This window comes from Furipterus horrens, unplaced genomic scaffold (assembly GCF_987537825.1).
Source record: "Furipterus horrens unplaced genomic scaffold, mFurHor1.1.pri manual_scaffold_3, whole genome shotgun sequence".
Taxonomy (NCBI): domain Eukaryota; kingdom Metazoa; phylum Chordata; class Mammalia; order Chiroptera; family Furipteridae; genus Furipterus; species Furipterus horrens.
In genome coordinates, this window is record NW_028327173.1 from 65,284,537 (window position 1) to 65,304,160 (window position 19,624).

Sequence of the window (19,624 nt, forward strand, 5' to 3'; positions counted from 1 at the left end):
CCCATACTCCGTTTTCCACTTCAGATTTGCTAAATTGGAAAAATTCTAACCCCTCATATAGGGAAGATCCTCAGAAAATGGCAGAGCTTGTTGCCTCCATTTTCGCCACTCATAACCCGAACTGGGCAGATGTACAGGCTCTCCTAAATAGTCTTCTAACTGGGGATGAGAGGCAACTGGTTACAAGTAAGGCTAATGAAGAGGCTCAGCGTCTCCATGGAGAGGATCCCCATGGGACCCCCGACCCAACTGTGGCAATTCCTTGGACAGAGCCTAACTGGGACCCAAATGGTGGAGGCCTAGTTCCTTTGAAACACTACAGGAAGTGTATATTGGAAGGACTTAGAAAAGGGGTACCCAAGCCAAAAAAGCCTGAATATGGTACAGACTATTCAGCAAAAACCAGATGAGGATCCTTCTGAGTTCTTAGAGAGGATCTATCAAGCCTACAGCAAGTACACTGATGTTGATCCACAGGCACAAGAGAACTTAAGAATGGTGAACATGACATTTATTGGGCAGAGTGCCCCAGATATTAGACGGAAACTCCAGCGTATAGATGGAGTATTAGGAATGAGCCCCTCTCAGTTAGTAGACATAGCATTTAAAGTTTACCATGCGAGGGGAGTAGAAAAGAGAAGACAGAACTTAATGTTCATTAAAACAGGCTGGAGAGGCCAAAGGAAGAAACAGGACCCTAAAGAGAGGAGGAAAGAGCCATTGGGCAAGGACCAGTGTGCCTATTGCAGAAAGAAGGGCCATTGGAAAAATGAGTGTCCAAATCGTAAGAAGGGAAGTAGAAATGAAAACCCTTGCACCCATTCGGACCTGGGGACAGAGTCTTACTGAAGACCTGGAAGACGCAAGGTCCTGAACAGCAGCTGGCTGAACAATGGACTGGTCCTTATGATGTTTTGCTAACACATGCTTCGCTGAAGCTGGTAGGAATCAAGCCCTGGATACACCACACACGGGTAACGAGCACCGTCTGAGGAGGACACAGACCCTGCTGCTGTGACTGACACCGAAAGGGAAAGTTGGACCTGCACTCCAGAAGAAGATTTGAAATTACTCTTTCGAAAAAAAGGACAGTGAACTGAAACACAGATTAAAAGTGTTTCTTTTGCTTTAGGCATGTGCTTGCAAATCTAGAGAATTTTAGCTGCCAAATACTGAGTTTGGGTAGAGTCCTTTACAGTGTGGAAAAGAATTGGAAATGGGTTATGGTTAAATCTGAATGGGTAAATATATAGAAAGGTTGTGAAAGTTTTTAAACCTGGGAAAAGGGAAACCTCAACTACTTGTGGTCTAATTGTATGGTTACTGTACCTCTGTATTGGCATTTAGCCATTGGGGACCTATGAAAGGTCATTTGGAATTCCCTGTGTTGGCATTTAGCCATTGGGGACCTATGAAAGGTCATTTGGAATTCCCTGTGTTGGCATTTAGCCATTGGGGACCTATGAAAGGTCATTTGGAATTCCCTGTATTGGTTTGGCATTAGCCACTGGAGACCTATGTAAGGTCTAGAATTCTCTGAGGCCTAGGAAGGGTCTGGAATTCTCTGTATTGGTACTGGCCATATAATCTGAAAGGAAAATTGAGGTTTCCCAGAGAAAGTTAAGAAAACTTCACATGTAGGAAAGTGGACAAAAGAAAGTATAAGGCATGGAAATGCAATTTTAGGGAATATTAGAAGGACAAGGATTTTCCTTCACACTGTATATTTTTCTCCTTATCTGGTCCCTCCAGAATTTGGCAATTTAAAGGAGTAAGAAATGACATTAGGTTTCTTTGCATAAAACTAAAAAGACCAGTTGTTAATAAAGGTATTGTTAACCAAGACTTTTGACTGTAGTGACATGCCTGAAGGAGGCATGCTTAGGCTCTGGTTGTTACCAGAAAGCCCTGAGGAACTGGACTTGACTTTTGAAGCTAAGGAAAGCCCAGAAGGGAAAAGGCCTGACACCTTGGTTGGTTGTGTGGTTCATGGCAGTATTTCCAGGGAAGGAACGAAGGTTGCTTTTCTGAAGGATGGCTAAAAGGAACCTCAAGGCACAATGGAAAACCCAAAGGATTTGGGAAAGCAGGTGTTTGCAGGCAAGGCTGAATGGCAGGTATGTGGCTCAGCTTCTGTGCCCTAATGGGCAAACTAAAAGTCAACATGAAGGTTCCTTGCGTAAGTCCCAGCATAGTAGACTTAAAGATCATATGTGATCAATCACTGCTCTTGTTGTGTTTATGCAAATGAACAGGCTAAATTAAAACTGGACTTAATGCAGTCCCTTTACTGGCAAGGAGGGTAATCTTAAGGAGAAAAATCGTGACTCAAGGAAAATCGCAATGCTCAGTGCAGCTGTCTATAAAGTTTGTTTTCCATTTGAAAGTTAAACCAAGTCTGTGACATTATAAAGGATGCTTTATTTACAGGCAAGAAGAATGTCAAGTGCCTTGCAACTGGATGTCTTCCCAATAAGACAGTCTCTCAAATTAAGAGACTGGTTTGTGAATTGTGTTGTGTGAATTAACATGTATGTTCTTTCTGTTTTCATAGGGCATAAGCCTATGATCTCTACCTGAGTGATTATCTGTACATATAGGCCTCACTTAAGAAGCCCATCTGCATTGCCACCTCCTGAGACTCAACGGTTTGGCTGAACTAAGTGGTTGAGTTGGTGAAGTATGGGGTGGTCTGCAGGCTTCACTTTAAAACTGGTTTCTTTTCTGTCCTAATGGCTTGGATAGAAAGGGCCCAGAGGTCTGAGAGGGGGGAAATCCAAAATTTATACCCCTCAGCCCAAGCTAAGTATAGTGGGCAAAAGGGCTTTGGACAGGTGTGACATGCCCTGCACACCTTCCTCCAAAGAAGCCATTTCTTTTTTTCTAATGTGGGACATTGAAAAATTAATCCCTGCCTTTTGTATATAGTAGTTATAGGTTGAATTGTTTTTTTTTTAACCCTGTTGCCAAATCTGTTGCCCTCAGAATATGACAAGAATGCCAGCTTGTCCAGCAGTACCAGCCCTTGGAAACCAAGCATGCTGCTACCCAGGAATAGCCAACTGACCTGGACTCTGCAAGATTCTTCCCCATGTGGGAAGGGCACCCTCCCCTACATCCCCACTCTTATTAGGGATTTCTAGACCCAAGGGTAGGTAGGACGACGACCATGTCCAGCAGGAAGCAGTTAGAGGAGCATGAGACCTTCGCCCATTGTCCTTTATAAGATTATAAAGGGTCTTAGTGTGAAAGGGGGGAAACTGTTACAGAAACAGGGGAGTCCAAAAATCCCCAGAGTTTGCTGCTGGGGGATGGGGAGAAGTAAGCAGCTTTTCAAATGCTTCCACATGCCTGAGGCTGGTGGCTACTGTCTTTCTTATGCAAATGGCTTTAATGCATCCAAAGCCTCAGGCAGATGGGAGGAGTCTTGAACCAGGGTACGGTATGGAAAAAGCACACAGAGCCTACATAAGGTTCTGTGAATGGTCAGAACTGTTTGCAACGCCCACTGCGTCAGATGACACAGTCAGGGATATATAAGCAGCTGCAGACATTTTAGCTCAGACTCTCGCTCTCTGGCTCTGGCACTCTGACTCTCTCTCTGGCATGCTCGCGCGCTCGCTCTCGCTCTCTCGCTCTCTCGTGTGCTCCCTCCACGTGGCTTGGTGAAGGGGCCTTCTCCATGTGGCTTGGAGAAGGGGTCTCCAGGCTGCTTTAAGAGGCTCTCGCCGTGCGGTTTTGAGAAGGAGAGGAGATCCGCGCGGTTTGCAGGAAGAAGGCAGTTTGCAAGGAGGCTGAGAATCCAGGCGGTCCTGCATTGAGAGCTGGAGGGCACCACAGCACAGAAAGGACCTCCCCAATCAGATTGAATGATTGGCAGCTGCTGGTAAAGCTGAACTGTGTTTGGAAAGTAGGGAAACAGTTTCTCTGACTTTCCTAAAACTAGCCTGGTTTGGAAGGGGGGGAGGCAAGGATATGTGTTTGTGGGTATTTTAAAGAGCATAAGACTTAACAACAGAAATCCGCAAATAATCTAAATCTATATAACTGTTAAATAAACAATTCTTTTTCTTTTCACCAAACTCTGGTATTGAGAGTTATAATTTTGGCGGCGGGCAATCGGGCCCCTAACTAAAGAGCCCGTGGGTTTGTTTTCGACTGGAGCAGCCCAGGGGTTCTGTAACAATAGGTTCTAAATTTCTTAAAGGTGTTTACAGCAATTAAAATACCATGAGTCTTCTTTTCATTTTGTAGCTCCTGACTTAAGACCTTTATAAAAAAAAAAAGTTTAAATTCACTTAGTGCATTCATTAAAATTGTCAGTTTCTCTTGTGAGAAAAACATGGTTTAACTGCTGTTTCCCAGACAACATGGGTTTATATCTGCAACTTGATAGCAGAATTTTACACTCATAATGTGTAGCCAGAACAAGAGCTCTCAGCCTCTGGGAACGGCCTTCCACTCAAAACAATGCGTAATATTCTACCATATGATGCACCATTGTTAGAAATAAGAACATAGTGACTCCCAAACCAGTAAAAAGTCATTAGTAACAAAGGGCAAATGTAATTAGAGGATCTCTGAGAAGGGAGCTGACAGCACTGGCATATCTACAAACCACAGAAGGGGCATTTAGATAACCGTGTTAGATTGTAACTCCGGAGTAACCAGTAATGGAGAAACGGGGAAGAAGGAGACGGGAGGGGGAGCTAATTGCGTTAGGGCAGGGAAGCTAATTGCTCTCACTTTAGGGCAAGGAAGATAATCACTTTAGGGTGGCAATTTTAGGGTGGAGAAGATAATCACTTTAGGGTGGCAATTTTAGGGTGGAAAAGATAATCACTTTAGGGTGGCAATTTCAGGGTGGGGAAGCTAAGACTATAAAACCAGTTTCCTTTGTCTACTTGACGCGCACATTCTCCTGGCTGTGAGGGTGTGCCCAGCTCTGCAGACTCGTGAATAAAGGCCTCGCTTTACTGCTCAAGTCCTATGTCCCAGTTTTTATTGTGAGCGTTTCTCACACCATCATTTCATCCATGTCCCTATTTTTTGTTTACATCATTTGTAATTTTTTTGATATTATGAATAACATCATAATGAGCACAAGACTTCTATCTTTAAGGTAATGTCAAAGAAGTGGCTTACTGGGTCAAACAGTACAGATGGTTTTAAGGCTTTTAATATACTTCACCAAATAATATCCAGAATAGCTTGAACAACTCCTACCAACAGGATGTCGATGTGCCCACAAAGTGGATTTGGTTGGTAACAATGAAGCCAATTCAACCACAAATCTATTAAATGCTCAAGCACCTCAAAACTTTCACACCAAAGGAAGGAGATAGTTATTACTGGTGATGAAGTCAAATTAAAATTCTTTAAAACATTCTTCTTGAAATCATGATTTGATTAAATCATGGCCATTTAAAAAATAACAGATAAACTTCCCACAAAAAGTCTACAGTGTTTTTCCAAAAATAAAAAGTTTAAAAGAAAGAAAGAGAGAAGTCAGTACCAAGAGACCAAAATTTTTTATTTGACTAGATTCTACTTCATGCAGAAGCATGGCGGTCTCCCCTATTCGTTAGACTTTGGCAATAAAACAAGCAGCCTTGCATACAACAGTGAGATGCCAAGGGCAAAGGTAGGCTACAGTTTTACTGTAGGATAAATTTTTTTTTCAAAAGGCCTCTCCCTCTTTGGCTATACCAGTTCTCAGTTCAGACCATTAAAAACAGTCAACTTTTCAAAATCACTTCTTCACTTCTCCAAGATCTTCAATGCTATCATCATCTACCTCTGGACACTTTTCCTGAGTGACATAAATAATGTCATCTGTAAAATCTCCCTGAATGATGATCTCATCCTCCCCTGTCACTGAGTCACCACGGGAGAATTTTTGAGCAAAAATTCTTTGTGCTTCTTTAAGATCAATTTAAAAAGTCACAAGGCCGCACACTCTTGTTACGTACTTCTTCACTCTGGGAATTTTGGCTATTGTGACCTTCTGTGGCACAGTCTTCTTTTTTTGTTTTATCTGACTCCTTCCACCTCTCTTTTGTTTTTTTCTTCTCTTCCTCTTCTCCTGCCATTCCTTGACCTTCACTAATTTCAGATTCTTGTTTGGGTGAATTTTAGTAAGTTTTGCAAACTCATTTGGAAAATTCTTCTCTAACCACTGTCTACATTTAGTAACATCAGGCATATATTCACAGTACTCCGTTGGTAATGAACAGACTCCACAGTACAGCATTAGCAGCTGGTAATCTGCATCTAAGTTGACATTGCTCCAGGGGTCTCCGAGCCCCCTGGCCTCAGAAATGTCAGTGGCCATTTCACACACCCAGGCAGTCCTACAGCTACCAACGCCTCGGCTCCCGCCACTACGGCCAGTTGAAGTGACACATGCGACTTCTCTTCTCCGGCTACGGCCACCCGAGAGATATACTACATATTTTTGTAACTGACTTCTTCTACTCAAATATGTATGTGAGATTTATCCATATTGTGTGTTGTATTTTGTTGATTGCATCGCATACGAGCTCTTTAAATTCAACTTTGTATCACTAACATTGAAATATATACATGCATTATAATAATTATTAATCATCATACATGCATTTAACAAAATTTATATAAGCAAATCTAGAATCTTCCTAATTTTTCACTATTTTTAAAAATGTTCTCTATGATGCACATCCTTATAGCTAAGTTCTAATTTATATTTTTAACTAATTTGTTACTCTAAAAGTAAATGTGCAGAGACAAAAATAACTTGAAAGTTTTTTTGATTCACATTGGCAATTTAATCACAATGAATTATTAGCAACTTTTGTGTTATCAACTGTATATGACAGTATTGTCCTTCCCAAACTCTCACCAGAAGTCAATATTACTAAACTTTTAAAATGTTTGTCAACCTGACAAAAACTTGTCTTTAACTCATTTTTTCAAGTGCACTATCTTTTCCTTATTGATTAGTTGATTGTAAATTAATCCTTAACTTATTCAGGTTTCCTATAATTGATTATATTTTGATAATTTTTATTTGCCTAGAAAATTGTCCATTGCATTGGGATTTTTTTAATGGATGTGTAGTGAAATCGTATGCATTTTCCTAATGATTAATTCATTTACAGTTTAAAGTGGATTAGCAAAATTTTAAAATTGTTCTCTGAATCTGACATTAATTCTTGAGGTTGGTTTATATCTTGCATATATAATTAACAAGATTATAAGTGCTTGCATATATATGAAATACATTTTGTATCAAATTTTATCCTTTGAACAACCATAAAGAATTTTTTTTTAAGAATTTAGAAAATTCCATACAGATTCAGAACTATCTGGTTGCAAATGTGTCACCTTTCATTGCCCTTCTTGATTCAGCTCACCCAAACGAACATCTAAGCATTTTGTGGTCACAGCTTCCAAAACTCATCTTTATTAAAAAAACCATCAAATTGCAGACTGTGGTAGGAAAATAAATAAGTTGTCATAACTATCAGTAAAGGAGGCTAACTAGGGGGATAAATAAAAAACAAAGAGGGCTATAGAGCCTGGGTCCAGGTAGTGGAAGGGTATGCAATTTCAGAGAGCTAAATTACTAAAATGTTTTCCTAAGGCCAAAAAACCAAAAGTATGTTACAAACAGTATTTCTTCTTAATTTATTTATTGTTTGTTTCTATTACAGTTGTCCCATTTTTTCTCCCATTGCTCCCTGCCCCACCCCACCCACCCCTTCTCCCACAGTCCATCCCTACCCTGTTGTCCATTCCATGGGTCATTTATACTAGTTCCTTGACTAAACCCCTACCCTTCTTTCTCCCCTTCGCCACTCCCTCCTTCCCCCTGGTCACTTTCAGTCTGCTCCTTGTTTACATGTCTCTGGTTCTAATTTGCTCATTTGCTTGTGTTGTTCATTAGTGTCCTGTGTTAGGTGATATCACATGGTATTTGTCTTCCACTGACTGGCTTATTTCACTAGGCATAATACTCTCCAGTTCTATCCATGTTGTCATAAATGTTAGGAGTTCCTTCTTTCTTTCTGCTGCATAGTATTCCATTGTGTAAATGTATCACAGTTTTTTAATCCACTCATCTACAGATGGGTACTAAGGCTATTTCCAGCACATGGCTTTTGTAAATAGCACTGCTATGAACGTAGGGGTGCATGGGTTCTTTTGAATCGGTGTTTCAGCATTCTTCAGGTATAATCCTAGCAATGGAATTGCTGGATTAAAAGGTAGCTCCATTTTTAGTTTTTTGAAGAAATTCCATACTGTTTTCCATAGTGGTTGCACCAATCTGCATTCCCACCGACAGTGCACTAGGGTTCCCTTTTCTCCACATCCTTGCCAACACTTGTAGTTTGTTGATTTGTTGATGATGGCCATTCTGACCACTGTGAAGTGGTATCTCATTGTGGCTTTAATTTGTATCTCTCTGATGGCTAGTAATGTTGAGCATTCTATCATATGCTTTTGGTCCCTTTGTGTGTCCTCTTTAGAAAGGTGTTTGTTCAGGTCCTTTGCCCATTTTGTAATTGGATTGTCTGTCTTCTTGATGTTGAGTCTTATAAGTTCTTTACATATTTGGGAGATCAAACACTTGTTTCAGGTATCATTGGAATATATGTTTTCCCATATGGTTGGTTCCCTTTTCATCTTTCTGATGTTTTCCTTTGCTGAGCAGAAACTCTTTAGTTATATGTAGTCCTATTTGTTTATTCTTTTCTTTATTTCCTTTGCTCTAGGAGCTATATTGGCAAAAATATTGCTACATGGGATATCTGAGATTTTCCTGCCTGTTTTCCTGTAGGACTTTTATGGTGTCACAGCTTACACTTAAGTCTTTGATCCACCTTGAGTTTATTCTGGTGTATGGTGTAAGTTTGTGGTCTAGTTTCTTTTTTTTTTTTTTTTTTTTTTTTTTGCATGTCCCTGTCCAGTTCTCCCAGCATCATTTGTTGCAGAGGTTATTTTCAGTTCATTTTATTCTCCTTCCCCCTTACCAAATATTAGTTGTCCATAGAGGCCTGGGTTTATTTCTGGGCTCTCTATTCTGTTCCATTGATCTATATGTCTGTTCTCATGCCAGTACCAGTCTGTTTTAATTATAATAGCCTTGTAGTACAGTAGTCCCTCTTTATATCACGGTTCACTTATGGCAGCCACTCTGTATCACGGAATTTTTTTAAATATTATACTTAATTATTTATCATGGATTTTTTGCTATAAGGTTAATAAGGGACTGGGAACGGTTTAAAAGTGTGTGGAAAGGATTTATAAAGTCTTAAAATATATATATAAATACTAAAATAAATATAAGGTTCCTATTTCGCGTATTTTCACCTTTTGCAGGGGGGTCTGGAATGTAATACCCATGATAAGATACGGAATACTGAATAGTTTTTTTTCTAAGTATATTTTATTGATTATGTTGTTACAATAGTTTCAATTTTTTTCTCCTTTGCTCCCCTCCACCCAATACCCTCTTTTCCCCAGCAAACTCATCACCCTTATGTCATGTCCATGGATCCTGCATATAAGTTCCTTAGCTTCACCCTTTCCTATATTATTTTTTAATTAATTAATTAATTTTTTATAACAATAAAAAAAATTCCTCCCTCTCAGACTTAAGAAACTTTATAATTTTATAAAGGACAATGGGCGAAGGTCTTGTGCTCCTCTACTGGCTTCAAGCTGCACATGGTCATTGTCCTACCCACACTTGGGTCCAGAAATCCCTAATAAGAATGGGGGTGTAGCCAGAAGGGTGGCCTTGCCACATGGGGAAGGATCTTGCAGACTCCAGGTCAGTTGGCTGTCCCCAGACAACGGCATGCTTGGTTTAACAGGCTCACATCCTTGTTGTATTAGACAATCACTCAGGTAATTAGATCATAGGCTTATGCCCTCTGGTTCAATTTTGCTCACTTGTTTGTGTTGTTCCTTAGTTTCCTGTATTAGGTGATATCTTATGGTATTTTTCTTTCATTGCCTGGTTTATTTCACTTAGCATAATTCTCTCTAGTTCCATCCATGTTGTTGCAAATGGTAGGAGTTCTTTCTTTCTTTCTGCTCTGTAGTACTCCATTGTATAAATGTACCACAGTTTTTTGATCCACTCATCTACAGATGGGCACTTAGGTTGTTTCCAGCATTTGTCTATTGTAAATAGGACTGCTATGAACATAGGGGTGCATAGGCTCTTTGGAATTGGTGTTTCAGGATTCTTTTGATATAATCCTAGCAATGGAATTGCTGGTTCAAAAGGCAGTTCCAATTTTAGTTTTTTGAGGAAATTCCATACTGTTTTCCCTAGTGGCTGCACCATTCTGCATTCCCCCACAACAGTACACTAGGGTTCCCTTTTGTCCACATCCCCATTGATAATGGCCTTTCTGACTGGTGTGAGGTGGTATCTCATTGTGGTTGTCATTTGCATCTCTCTGATGGCTATAATGTTGAGCATTCTTTCATATGCCTTTGGACCCTCTATATGTCCTCTTTGGAGAAGAGTTTGTTCAGGTCTTTTGCCCTTTTTTTAATTGGGTTGTATGTCTTCTTGGTGTTGAGTCATATGAGTTCTTTATATATTTTGGAGATCAATCCCTTGTCTGAGGTATCATTGGCAAATATATTTTCTCATATAGTTGGTTCCCTTTTCATCTTGCTGATGTTTTCTTTTGCTGAGCAGGAACTCTTTAGTTTGATGTAGTCCCATTTGTTCATTCTTTCTTTTATTTCCCTTGCCTTAGGAAATATATTGGTGAAAATATTGTTACATGGGATATCTGAAATTTTCCTGCCTATGGTTTTCTCTAGGGCTTTTATGGTGTCACGGCTTACATTTAAGTCTTTGATCCATCTTGAGTTTATTCTCGTGTGTGGTGTAAGTTGGTGGTCTAGTTTCATTTTTTTGCATGTCCCTGTCCAGTTCTCCCAGCACCATTTACTGAAGAGGCCCTTTTCACTCCATTTTATGTTCCTTCCCCCTTTGTTAGTTGACCATATAGACCTGGGTTTATTGCTGGGCTCTCTATTCTGTTCCAGTGATCTATATATCAGTTCTTATGCCAGTACCATACTGCTTTGTTTACCATGGCCTTGTAGTATACCTTGGTATCAGGTATTGTGATTCCTTCTACTGTGTTCTTCTTCCTCAAAATTGCTGTGGCTATTCGGGGTCTTTTTTAGTTCCATATAAATTTTTGAAGTATTTGTTCTAGGTCTGAGAAATATACCATTGGTATTTAAATAGAAATTTCATTGAATCTATAAAATGCTTTGGGTAGTATGGACATTTTAATAATGTTGATTCTTCCCATCCATGAGCATGGTATATGCTTCCATTTATTTGTATCTTCCTTAATTTCTTTCTTCAGTGTTATGTAGTTTTCTGAGTACAGGTCTTTTACCTCCTTGGTTAAGTTAATTCCTAGGTACTTTATTTTTCTTGTTGCTATAGTAAATGAGACTTTTTTTTTGAGTTTGTCTCTGATATTTTATTGTTTACAGAAATGCCTTCGATTTCTGAATATTGACTTTGTGCCCTGTTATTTTGCCAAATTCACTTATTAAGTCGAGTAGTTTTTCGTGAAGTCTCTAGGGTTTTTTATGTAAATTATCATGTCATCTGCAAATAATGACAGTTTTACTTCCTCTTTTCCTTTGGATGCCTTTTATTTCTCTTTCTTGTATAATTGCTGTGGCTAGAACTTCCAAGACTGTGTTGAATAGGATTGGAGAGAGTGGATATCCTTATCTTGCTCCTGATCTTAGGGGAAATGCTCTCAGTTTTTGCCCATTGAGTATGACTTTGGCTTCAGGTTTCTCATATATGGCCTTTATTATGTTGAGATATGTTCCCTCTATTCCCACTTTGCTGAGTGTTTTCATCAATAAATGGGTATTGTACTTTATCAAATGCTTTTTCAGCATCTATTGATATGATCATGTGATTTTTGTCTTTCATTTTCTTTATGTGGTATATTATGTTCATTGATTTGTGAATATTAAACCATCCTTGCATCCCTGGGATGAATCCCACTTGATCATGGTGTATGATCCTTTTAATGTGTTGCTGGATGAGGTTTACCACTCTTTTATTGAGGACTTTAGCATCTATGTTCATCAGCAATATTGGCCTGTAGTTTTCTTTCTTTGTTGTGTCTTGACCTGGTTTTGGAATCAGGGTAATATGGCTTCACAGAAAGAGTTTGGGAGTAGTCCCTTTTCTTGCATTTTTTGGAATATTTTGAGAAGGATAGGAGTTAGTTTTTCCCTAAGTGTTTTGTAAAATTCACCTGTGAAGCTATCCGGTCCAGGGCTTTTGTGTGCCAGGAGTTTTTTTTTATTACTGCTTCAATTTCACTCGTTTTTATAAGTCTATTCAGAATTTTTGCTTCTTCTTGATTCAATTTTGGAAGATTATATGTTTCCAGAAATTTGTCCATTTCATTCAGGTTATCAAATGTCTTGTCATATAGTTGTTCATAGTAATTTCTTACAATCCTTTGGATTTCTGTGGCATCATTTGCGATCTCTCCTCTTTCATTTCTGATTTTGTCTATTTGAGGCCTCTCTCTTTTTTCCTTCATGAGCCTGGTTAAAGGCTTGTCAATTTTGTTTATCTTTTCAAAAAGCCAACTCCTGGTTTTATTGATGTTTTTAATTGTTTGTTTAGTGTCTATGTATTTAATCCTACTCTGATCTTGATGATTTCCTTCCTTCTACTCGCTCTGGGGATTTGTTTGCTGTTGTTCCTCTAGTTCTTGTAGCTCCTGTGTTAGAATTTTTATTTGAGATTTTTCTATCCTTTTTAGGTAGGTTTGTATTGCTATGAACTTTCCTCTCAAGACTGCTTTCATTATGTCCTATAGGTTTTGGGCTGTCGTGTGTTCATTATCATTTGTTTCCAGAAACTTTTTTATTTCTTCCTTGATGTCATTGTTAACCCATTCATTATTTAATGACATGTTGTTCATTCTTCATGAGTTTGAATGTCTTTGAGTTTTTTCCTTGAGGTTAATTTCCAGTTTCAAGCTATTGTTATCTGAGAAGATGCTTGATATAATTTCAATAATCTTGAATTTGTTGAGGCTTGTTTTGTGTCTTACCATGTGGTCTATCGTTGAAAATTTTCTATGTGCACTTGAGAAGAATGTATATTTTGCTTCTCTGGGGTGAGAAGTTATGTATATATCAATTAAGTCCATTTGATCTAGAGTGTTGTTCAATGTCTTAATATCCTTTGTGTTTCTTTGCTTTGGAGATCTGTCCGTTGTTGACAATGGGATGTTAAAGTCCCCTACTATGAGTATGTTGCTCTAAATATCCTTCTTGAAGTCCTTCTAGATTTTCCTTATATACTTGGGTGTTCCTATGTTGGGTGCATATATGTTTACCAGGATTGTATCTTCTTGATGGGTTGTACGCTTAAGTATTATGAAATGTCCTTTTTTGTTTCTTTTTATGGCCTTTTGCTGTGAGATCTGTTTTGTCTGATATAAGTATTGCTACTCTCACTTTTCTTTTCATGCCCATTTGCTTGAAATACTTCTATCCGTCCTTTCACTTTCAGTCTGTGTAGATCTTTTGTTATGAGGTGGGTCTCTTATAGACAGTATATATGTGGGTCATGTTTATTATTCATTCAGCTACCCTATGCCTTTTTATTGGAGCATTTAATCCATTTACAGTTAAGGTTATTATTGATAGATACTTATTCATTGTGATTTTTTTCCCTTTGACCTGTGTTCTTCTCTCTCTCTCTCCCTCTCTCTCCTCTTTTTCTTCATCTTCTTAAAGCAGTCCCTTTAGCATCTCTTGCAGTGCTGGTTTGGTGGAAATGTATTCTTTTAGCTTTCTTTTGTCTTGAAACTCCCTATTTCACCTTCCAATTTGAATGAGAGCCTTGCTGGGTAGAGTAGCCTTGGTTATAGGCCTTTGTTTTTCATTGCTTAAAATATTTTTTGCCATTCTGTTCTGGCTTCTAGTGTTTCTGTTGAGAAATTCACTGATAGTCTTATTGGAGCTCCCTTGTATGTTATTTCCTGTTTCTCTCTTTCTGCTTTTATTATTCTCTCTTTGTTTTTGAATGTTGCCATTTTAATTATGATGTGTCTTGAAGTGGCCTCTTTGCACTTAGCTTCATTGGAATGCTCTCTGCTTCTTGGACTTGTGTGATTTTTTCTCTCCTCAAGTCAGAAAAGTTTTCTGTCATTACCTTTTCAAGCAGGTTTTCTATCCCTTGCTTCCCTTCTTCTCCCTCTGGTATCCCTATGATGTGGATATTGTAACGTTTCGTGTTGTCCTGCAGCTCTCTTAAAACCTCTTCATTCTTTTTCTTTTTCTTTTTCATTTTGTTGCACTGTCTGGGAATTTTTTTCTACATTATCCTCCAGATCTCAATCTGATCCTCTCCTTCCTCTAGCCTGATTTGATTCCCTCTACTGTGTTCTTCAGTTCAGAAATTGTATTCTTCATTTCCTCCTGGCTTTTATTGGTAGTTTTTATGTCCTTTTTAATGCTGGTGTAGTTCTCAGTAAGTTCCTTGTAGCTTCTCTGGAGTTCCCTGGAGTTCTTTTTAGTTTTCCTGGCGTACTCTGTAATTCCCCTGGAGTTTGTTATAGTTTTCTCTGAGTTTGTCGAGCTTCCTTATAACCATTCTTTTGAATTCCATGTCTGATAGTTTGCTTGCCTGTTTCATATAGCACTCTTTATGGGGATTCCTCATTTCCTTTCATTGGGGGGTTGTTTCTTTGTCTCCCCATTTTAGGTGACTCTTCTTGTTTATTTTTTTTTCTTAGATTTGTCTGCTTTGATTTCCTGCCTTCATGGTGTGACCTTCTGTAATAGGAGACATGGGGGGTTCAGTGGTGCAATTACTTTGATCTCCTGAGCTTGATGCTCTTGAGATGCTCTTTATGCTATTTGTTTAGGCTGTCTGGTTGTATTAAAGTTTTGGCTGTTGTTGAGTTGCTCTTTGGTGGAATCTTACCTCTGGCTAGTTGATTGAGAGTCACTCTGCCCACCACGTCTTGAATTCTTTTGTGGAGATGCTGTTAAAACATAAACACATTACCGAGGCAAGAAACCCACACCCTCAAAAATATCCCCCACCCACAATCACACTATCTGCAGCAAATGAGCCAGTATTAATACAGCTATAAAGATATTAAGACTATTATACTGCAGGGATTAAGAAGCATAATCAGTTGGTACAAAATAGATGGGGGAAAGCTAAGAATAATGTAGGAAAGGGTGAAGCCAAAGAACTTATATACATGACCCATGGACATGAACTAAGGGGGTGTGGGATTGCTGGAGGGAAGGGGGTTACTGGGAAGACGGGAACAAAGGGGAAGAAAAAAAGAAAAAAACTAGTGCATCTAACTGTCTTTAAAGTTTATTTTCATTTAAAATTTGTTTTCATTTGAAAGTTAAACTAGCTCTGTGACATCATCAAAGATGCTTAATTTACAGGCAAGAAAAATGTCAAATGCCTTGCAACTGGATGTCTTTCCAATAAGACAGTCTTGCAGATTTAGAGACTGGTTTGTGGGTTATGTTATGTAAATTAACATGTATGTTCTGTTTTCGCAGGGTATAAGCCTCTGATCTCATTACCTGCATGATTGTCTGTTTGTATAGGCCTCACTTAATCCTGTCTGCATCACTGCCTCCTGAGGCTCAGTGGTTTGGCTGAACTAAGTGGTTGGGTTGGTAAAGTATGGGGTGGTCTGTGGGCTTCACTTTAAAACTGGTTTCTATTTTCTATCCTAATGGCTTGGACAGAAAGGGCCCAGAGGTCTGAGAGGGGGGAAACATAAAATATTCCCCGTAGCCCAAACTAAGTATAGTGGGCAAAAGGGTTTTGGACAGGTGTGACGTGCCTTGCACACCTTCTTCCAAAGGAGCCTAGTTTTTCCCAATGTGGAACATTGAAAAATTAATCCCTGCCTTTTGTCTTCTCATGGTTATAGATTTAATGATGCCTTTAACCTTGTCACCAAATCTGTTGCCCCCAGAATACAACAAGGATGCCATTCTGTTAAACCAAGCATGCCGTTGCCCAGGGACAGCCAACTGACCTGGAGTCTGCATGATCCTTCCCCATGTGGGAAGGCCACCCTCCCTGCCACACCCCTACTCTTATTAGGAATTTCTGGATCCAAGCATAGGTAGGATGATGACCATGTCCAGCTTGAAGCAGCTAGAGGAGCATGAGACCTTTGCCCATTGTCTTTTATGAGAATATAAAGGGCCTTAAGTCTGAGAGGGGGAATTGTTACAGAGAGGGGTCCCCCCCCCAAAAAAACAAATAAACAGATTTTTAAAAATAAATTTAAAAAGAAGGAACATTTCCCTTTGTGACAACATGGATGGACCTGGAGATAATTATGCTAAGTGAAATAAGCCAACCAGAGAAAGACAAATACCATATGGTCTCACTTGTATGTGGAATCTAATGAACAAAATAAACTGATGAAAAACATAGAAACAGTGGCATGGATACATGTAACAGATTGACAGCTGTCAGAGGGGTGGGGGAGTGAGGACTAAATGAAAAAAAGGGAAAAGATTAGCCAAAAACCATATGTGCATAACCCATGGATACAGACAACACTACAGTGATGGCCAGAGGGAAAAAGTTGGGGCTGGCAGAAGTGGGAAAAGGAGAGGAAAATGGGGACATCTATAATAGTGCCAATAATAAAAATAAAGGAAAAAAACCCAGCTTTATTTACAAAATATCATTGAACATAGAGGCAGGATCCTATTTTGAAAAATAAAGATTAAGATTTTAAAAATCTATTATCATTGTATTTTCATTTAAGAAAAGGAGAAAAAAATGTGTTTCAATGAGGATATATTTACAAAACAATTAGACTTCTTAAATATTGAGATGTATTACTTAAAGATCAGAGAAGGAAAACTCTGACTCCAAAAAACCTCCGCTGCCTTGCGGCATACCTCTTCAGGGGAAAGGCTAAGGGAGTAAACCCCGACAGAAAATCCGGAGCCGGAGTCCCTAAGGCGGTTTGACGTTGTAGTCAACACCGGCAACTCCTGCGGCGCACCTGAACCCAAGCTGTATCGACTCCGTCTTTCCCTTGGACCCTTCAGCTGCGAAGAGAGGTGGGGTCTGCTGCATGGGCAACAGCAGACCCTCCATATTACCCTGCCCAGGCTCTGTAGCTTCAGCGTCATCACAAGATGTCGATTCAACACGGGAGGAGACAGATACCATGTCACTCCCGAGTCGGACTGCACAGCCATTCTCGGCGGTGCAGATAGACTCTTAAGAAGCTACACCATCGTCTCTCGAGACGGACGGCTGCCGACGATTACTTAAAGATCTTATGAAGAGTTTTATTGAATTGTAATTAATAATTTATGTCAGAGATCATTTAAATATGATACAAGCTATAAGTAGAGGCTAGAGTAAGTTTTAGAAGAGATTTTCAAGTACAAATTTTGATATTTCAGGTGAAAAACAATCTTAAAGTTATTTTTGTTTAGGATAAATGGTACTGGCAAAGTTGATTTTCATAAGAATTTTATGGGGAAATAAATACCTATGAATCAAAATATTAATAAGAATCATTGATCCACTAATTCATTCAGTGAACATTTAATTAGTGTCACCCAATTTTTAATCAGAAGATATGGATTTAAATCTTAGCATCAGTTATTATGAACTATATGTCAGCTTTTTCTGTAAATTTGTAAAGTAAGGAAAAAATAACCCATGGAATTCAAAGACTTACACATAATAAGATATGTAAATTTCCTAGCATAGGACACAACAAACTCAACACTATAAATAGTCTCAACTGTAAAATTACAATAATACATATCTCCCAAAGTTGTCATGAAGAATAAAAGTGAAGTATCTATTGTAACACATAAGCACATACCAAAATCTCCTGATTTCCTATCATTTCATTTCCATATCAACAATATTTGCTAAGTATCTTCTATGTGCACTGGATTCTGAGCAATAAGAGTAAACAAGACAAGTGTGATCCTTCACAGAATTTATAATCTAAGGTAGAGAAGGTAGATTAATCAATTAATTACAATCAAATGGTAGGAGATAGTTAATAGGAAAGCCTTTATTATCAATTTAGCTTTTTTTTAATATATCAATTTAGCTTTTTTTTTTTTTTAATAAGGGAGCACTTCAAGAATCTGCATGTCATCCTTGAGCAGGGACCATGGTAATCTCTTATCATTCCAATTTTAGTATACATGCTGCCAATGCAACTATCAATTCAGCCTTTAGTTTTGCCAATTTGGTGCTGTGTATTGGGAATGCAAAGGTTATGCATGCTTGTTTTTATTTACTTTGAGAAGATAATTAGGGAAATCCGTTTGCAACATTCTCACAGGCCTCTCAGTGAGGTACTGATCACCTCTCATTCCCATCTGTCACTTGGGTTCTATCCCTTCTGTGTAGTTTTTATCCTTCTTGGCTCAGAAACAGATGAATGTCTGTCAATGACTATTTTGCTGTGACAGCATTCACATTCCCAAATTATGAATGATAAATGGTTGTTTACTATAGTTCATGTAGAGGGTAGCATTACCATTTCTGGCAACAGAATATGACCCAATGGAGATGAAATGCTAATAGAACTGATAAGTAAATTCATTAAAGTAGTCATATACAAAATAAGTATTCAGAAACCAGTCGCACTTTTATATACAAATAATGAATTATCAGAAAAAGAAACTAAGAAAATGATCCCATTTACAATTACAACTAAAAATAAAATGCCTAGGAATAAATTTACCTAAGAAAGAAAAAGACTTGTACTCAGAAAATTATAAGACATTGAAGAAAGAAACTGAAGAAGATACAAATAAATGGAAGCATATACCATGCTCATGAATAGTAAAATTAACCATAAAAGACCCCAAATAGCCATGATAATATTGAGAAAGAAGAACAAAGTTGGAGAAATCACACTCCCTGATATCAAACTATACTATAAGACTATAGTAATCAAAACAGCATGGTACTGGTACTAAAAACAGACACATAGATTGATGGAATGGAGCAGAGAGCCCAGAAATAAACCCACACCTTTATGGTCAATTAATATATGACAAAAAGAGGCAGGAACATACAATGGAATAATGATAGTCCATCCAATAAATGGTGTTTGGAAAATTGGACACATATATGCAAAAAAAATGAAACCAAAACACCCTCTTACACTCTATATGAGAATAAGCTCAAAATTGATTAAAGACTTAAATATAGGACTTGAAACCATAACTACTAGAAGAAAAAATAGGCCATAAACTCCCTTGACATTTCTCTTATCAATATTTTTTCTCATATATCTCTTTGGGCAAAGGAAACAAAAGGAAAAATAAACATATGGAACCACATCAAACTAAAAAGTTTTTGCACAGCAAAGCAAATCATTAACAAAACAAAAAGACAACCTACTGAATGGAGGACTTTCACTGATGATATATCCAATAAGGGGTTAATATTCAAAATTTATAAGAACTCATACAACTCATCATCAAAAAACCAAACAATATAATTAAAAAATGGGCAAACGGCCCTGGCTGCTGTGGCTCAGTGGATTGGGCG

At 38.4% G+C, this 19,624-nt stretch overlaps 2 pseudogenes; both read right to left on the reverse strand.

The window, feature by feature from the left end:
• Positions 1-5,752: 5,752 nt before the first annotated feature.
• On the reverse strand, positions 5,753-6,355 carry LOC150015209 (density-regulated protein pseudogene; annotated as a pseudogene).
• Positions 6,356-18,180: 11,825 nt separating this feature from the next.
• On the reverse strand, positions 18,181-18,279 carry LOC150015210 (U6 spliceosomal RNA; annotated as a pseudogene).
• Positions 18,280-19,624: the final 1,345 nt, after the last annotated feature.